Genomic DNA, 6,126 nt, shown 5'->3' on the forward strand with positions numbered 1-6,126 from the left:
AGGCCAGAAAGGACTAGCATGATATCTTCAGAGCACTAAATGAGAAAAATATGCAGCCAAGAATACTATATCCAGCTAGGCTGTCATTGAAAATAGAAGGAGAGATAAAAAGCTTCCAGGACAAACAAAAACTAAAGGAATTTGCAAACACAAAACCAGCCCTACAAGAAATTTTGAAAGGGGTCCTCTAAGCAAAGAGAGAGAGCCTAAAAGCCGCATAGATCAGAAAGGAACACAGACAATATACAGTAACAGTCGCCTTACAGGCAATACAATGGCACTAAATTCATACCTTTCAATAGTTACCCTGAATGTAAATGGGCTAAATGCCCCAATCAAAAGACACAGGCTATCAGATTGGATTAAAAACAAGACCCATCGGCAGAAGGCGCTGGGGTCTCGGCCGAATCTCGGATTTCTAGACCCTGAGCTGCTCTGCAAGTCACCATGCCGCGTGGAAGTCGGAGCCGCACCTCCCGCATGGCCCCTCCGGCCAGCCGGGCACCTCAGATGAGAGTGGCACCTAGACCAGCGCCAGCAGCTCAGCCTCCGGCAGCGGCTCCACCAGCTGCTGTTGGCTCACCTGCTGCTGTGCCCCGGCAGCCAGGGCTCATGGCCCAGATGGCAACCACTGCAGCTGGCGTGGCTGTGGGCTCTGCTGTCGGACACACGATAGGTCATGCCATCACTGGGGGCTTCAGTGGAGGAGGCAATGCTGAGCCTTCAAGGCCTGACATCACTTACCAGGAGCCTCAGGAAACCCAGGCAGCATACCAGGAGCAGCAGCAGTTTGGCCCATGCCACTATGAGATGAAACAGTTTCTGGAGTGTACCCAGAACCAGGGTGACCTGAAGCTTTGTGAAGGTTTCAGCGAGGTGCTGAAACGGTGCAGATTTGCAAATGGATTAGCCTAATCAAGAAGTTCAAATTGAAGATAAGGAAAATCATCTCTCATAACCAAGTTAATTTAGCATAAAAATATAATTGATGGTGAATGGTGAATATATAAAGTGTAAAACCACCAGTTAAGCTTCTCCTTCATCATTAAATACAGCTTTCTTCAGAATTGGAATAAAAAAGGTTGTTCTTACTGTATAGAAGTTCATTGAGATGATTTGAATTTGGGATTGGGCAGATATTTGTGTGCCTCCTTAAATCACCTTTTGTGATGTTCTCATTTGTGAATTAGAATAAAGTGATTTTCACCAAAAAAAAAAAAAAACAAGACCCATCAATATGCCGTCTGCAAGAGACTCATTTTAGACCCAAAGACACCCCCAGATTGAAAGTGAGGGGGTGGAAAACCATTTACCATGCTAATGGACACCAAAAGAAAGCTGGGGTGGCAATCCTTTTATCAGACAAATTAGATTTTAAAACAAAGACTGTAATAAGAGATGGAGAAGGACACTATATCCTACTTAAAGGGTCTATCCACCAAGAAGATCTAACAACTGTAAATATCTATGCCCCTAACGTGGGAGCAGCCAATTATATAAGGCAATTAATAACAAAAGCAAAGAAACACATTGACAACAATACAATAATAGTGGGGGACTTTAACACCCCCCTGACTGAAATGGACAGATCATCTAAGCAAAAGATCAACAAGGAAATAAAGACTTTAAATGAAACACTGGACCAAATGGACTTCACAGACATATTCAGAACATTCCATCCCAAAGCAACGGAATACACATTCTTCTCTAGTGCCCATGGAACATTCTCCAGAATAGATCACATCCTAGGTCACAAATCAGGTCTCAACCGCTACCAAAAGATTGGGATTATTCCCTGCATATTTTCAGACCACAATGCTTTGAAACTAGAACTCAATCACAAGAGGAAAGTCGGAAAGAACTCAAATACATGGAGGCTAAAGAGCATCCTACTAAAGAATGAATGGGTCAACCAGGAAATAAAAGAAGAATTAAAAAAATTCATGGAAACCAATGAAAATGAAAACACAACTGTCCAAAATCTCTGGGATACAGCAAAGGCAGTCCTGAGAGGAAAGCCTTTCTCAAGAAACAAGAAAGGTCTCAAATACACAACCTAACCCTACACCTAAAGGAGCTAGAGAAAAAACAGCAAATAAGCCTAAACCCAGCAGGAGAAGAGAAATCATAAAGATCAGAGCAGAAATCCATGAACTAGAAACCAAGAGAACAGTAGAACAGATCAACGGATCTAGGAGCTGGTTCTTTGAAAGAATTAACAAGATTGATAAACCCCTGGGCAGACTGATCAAAAAGAAAAGAGAAATGACCCAAATCAACAAAATCATGAATGAAAGAGGAGAGATCACAACCCACACCAAAGAAATACAAACAATTATAAGAACATATTATGAGCAACTCTATGCCAGCAAATTAGATAACCTGGAAGAAATGGGTGCATTCCTAGAGATGTATCAACTACCAAAACTGAACCAGGAAGAAATAGAAAACCTGAACAGACCTATAACCACTAAGGAAATTGAAGTAGTCATCAAAAATCTCCCAACAAACAAAAGCCCAGGGCCAGATGGCTTCCCAGGGGAATTCTATCAGACATTTCAAGAAGAATTAATACCTATTCTCCTGAAACTGTTGCAAAAAATAGAAATGGAGGGAAAACGTCCAAACTCATTTTATGAGGCCACCATTACCTTGATCCCAAAACCAGACAAAGACCCCATCAAAAAGGAGAACGACAGACCAATATCCTTGATGAACATGGATGCCAAAATTCTCACCAAAATACTAGCCAATAGGATCCAACAGTACATTAAAAGGATTATTCACCACGACCAAGTGGGATTTATCCCTGGGCTGCAAGGTTGGTTCGACATCTGCAAATCAATCAACGTGATACAATACATTAACAAAAGAAAGAACAAGAATCATATGATCCTCTCAATAGATGCAGAAAAAGCATTTGACAAAGTACAGCATCCTTTCTTGATCAAAACTCTTCAGAGTATAGGGATAGAGGGTACATACCTCAATATCATAAAAGCCATCTATGAAAAACCTACAGCAAATATCATTCTCAATGGGGAAAAGCTGAGAGCTTTTCCCCTAAGGTCAGGAATGCGGCAGGGATGTCCACTCTCACCACTGCTATTCAACATAGTATTAGAAGTCCTAGCCACAGCAATCAGACAACAAAAAGAAATCAAAGGCATCCAAATCGGCAAAGAGGAAGTCAAACTCTCACTCTTTGCAGAAGATATGATACTGTATGTGGAAAACCCAAAAGACTGCACCCCAGAACTGCTAGGACTCATACAGGAATTCAGTCAAGTGGCAGGCTATAAAATCAATGCACAGAAATCAGTGGTATTCCTATACACCGACAACAAGACAGAAGAGAGACAAATCAAGGAGTCGATCCCATTTACAATTGCACCCCAAACCATAAGATACCTAGGAATAAATTTAACCAAAGAGGCAAAGGATCTGTACTCAGAAAACTATAAAATGCTCATGAAAGCTATTGAGGAAGACATAAAGAAATGGAAAAACGTTCCATGCTCATGGATTGGAAGAACAAACTTTGTGAAGATGTCAATGCTACCTAGAGCAATCTACACATTCAATGCAATCCCCATCAAAATACCATCCACTTTTTTCAGAGAAATGGAACAAAGAATCCCAAAATTTGTATGGAACCAGAAGAGACCCCGAATAGCCACAGGAATATTGAAAAAGAAAAGCAAAGGTGGTGGCATCACAATTCCGGACTTCAAGCTCTATTACAAAGCTGTCATCATCAAGACAGTATGGTACTGGCACAAAAACAGACACATAGATCAATGGAACAGAATCGAGAGCCCAGAAATGGACCCTCAACTCTATGGTCAACTCATCTTTGACAAAGCGGGAAAGAATGTCCAATGGCAAAAAGACAGTCTCTTCAACAAATGGTGTTGGGAAAATTGGACAGCCACCTGCAGAAGAATGAAACTGGACCATTTCCTTACACCACACACAAAAATAGACTCCAAATGGTTGAAAGACCTAAACGTGAGACAGGAGTCCATCAAAATCCTAAAGGAGAACACAGGCAGCAACCTCTTCGACCTCAGCCGCAGCAACTTCTTCCTAGAAATATCGCCAAAGGCAAGGGAAGCCAGGGCAAAAATGAACTATTGGGACTTCATCAAGATCAAAAGCATTTGCACAGCAAAAGAAACAGTCCACAAAACCAAAAGACAACCGACAGAATGGGAGAAAATATTTGCAAAGGACATCTCAGATAAAGGGCTAGTATCCAAAATCTATAAAGAACTTATCAAACTCAACACCCAAAGAACAAATAATCCAATCAAGAAATGGGCAGAAGACATGAACAGACATTTTTCCAAAGAAGACATCCAAATGGCCAACAGACACATGAAAAAGTGCTCAACATCGCTCGGCATCAGGGAACTCCAAATCAAAACCTCAATGAGATACCACCTCACACCCATCAGAATGGCTAAAATTAACAAGTCAGGAAACGACAGATGTTGGCGGGGATGTGGACAAAGGGGAACCCTCCTACACTGTTGGTGGGAATGCAAGCTGGTGCAACCACTCTGGAAAACAGTATGGAGGTTCCTCAAACAGTTGAAAATAGAGCTACCATACGATCCAGCAATTGCACTACTGGGTATTTACCATAAAGATACAAATGTAGGGATCCGAAGGGGTACGTGCACTCCGATGTTTATAGCAGCAATGTCCACAATAGCCAAACTGTGGAAAGAGCCAAGGTGTCCATCGACCGATGAATGGATAAAGAAGAGGTGGTATATATATTCACAATGGAATATTATGCAGCCATCAAAAGGAATGAGATCTTGCCATTTGCAAGGACGTGGATAGAACTGGAGGGTGTTATGCTGAGTGAAATAAGTCAATCAGAGAAAGACACGTGTCATATGACCTCACTGATATGAGGAATTCTTAATCTCAGGAAACAAACTGAGGGTTGCTGGAGTGGTGGGGGGTGGGAGGGATTGGGTGGCTGGGTGATAGACGTTGGGGAGGGTATGTGCTATGGTGAGCACTGTGAATTGTACAAGACTGATGAATCACGGATCTGTACTTCTGAAACAAATAATGCAATATATGTTAAGAAAAAAAAAGAAGAAGAAGATAGCAGGAGGGGAAGAATGAAGGGGAGTAAGTCGGAGGGGGAGATGGACCATTAGAGACAATGGACTCTGAAAAACAAACTGAGGGTTCTAGAGGGGAGAGTGGTGGGGGGATGGGTTAGGCTGGTCATGGGTATTAAAGAGGGCACGTTCTGCGTGGAGCACTGGGTGTTATGCACAAACAATGAATCATGGAACACTACATCAAAAACTAATGATGTAATGTATGGTGATTAACCTAACAATAAAAAATTATAAAAAAAAAAAACTGAAACCAGATATAGGGATTGTGAGTGTGGGTAAGAATAGAAGTAGTAGAACAGAGTGGTCAGGAAGGACCTCACTGAGAAGTGACACTTTTAGAAAGAGTCAAAGGAGCTGAGGGTGTGGACTGTGTGGCTTTATTGGGGGTATTCCAGACAAAGGAAGGACCTAGCTTCTATTAGAATCTCAATGATTCACCAGAAAGATAAAGAATGATTCCTCCGAAGCAAGAAGAGAGCTGAGAACGCAGGTAGAGAAAGAATAGTCTGCAAAGGAGTGCTGGTGATTGGTTGTGGGATTCAGAAAAGATGTAAAGGCAAGAGGGTCTGATAGACTTAAAATGGGGCGGTGTCAAAGGACTGGATGTCTTGATGAGATTGAAGTCTAGGGTTTTTGGAGTCTATAGGGTTATTGAAGGAGTAAAAGACCTAAAAAGATAGGAGATGGTGGTTAGAGAATGGGTGTTATGAGATGGAGCTTGCAGAGGTGGATGTGGCTATGGGTATCATAGATGGCTAGGGTAAAGCAGAAGAAGTCATCACTGAAGATGAGGAGCCCAAAGGATGAGAGCCTAGTGTCCCTCGGGACATCAGGAGGAACTGGGGAGGAAAGGTAAGCAATGGAGCCACATGCGTAAGTTCTTAAAGAAAGGAGCAAAGGATAGAACCAAGAGGTTGGAAGGTGGCAGTAGCAGGGAGGGGAATTTGGAAAGGATAGAAGATTGCCAGAGTGATAG

At 42.1% G+C, this 6,126-nt stretch overlaps 1 pseudogene; it reads left to right on the plus strand.

Moving 5' to 3' along the window:
• Positions 1-383: 383 nt before the first annotated feature.
• On the plus strand, positions 384-1,101 carry LOC112821957 (coiled-coil-helix-coiled-coil-helix domain-containing protein 2 pseudogene; annotated as a pseudogene).
• Positions 1,102-6,126: the final 5,025 nt, after the last annotated feature.

This window comes from Callorhinus ursinus, unplaced genomic scaffold, assembly GCF_003265705.2.
Source record: "Callorhinus ursinus isolate GAN/ISIS: 27379988/994484 unplaced genomic scaffold, GSC_fseal_2.0 scaffold1, whole genome shotgun sequence".
Taxonomy (NCBI): domain Eukaryota; kingdom Metazoa; phylum Chordata; class Mammalia; order Carnivora; family Otariidae; genus Callorhinus; species Callorhinus ursinus.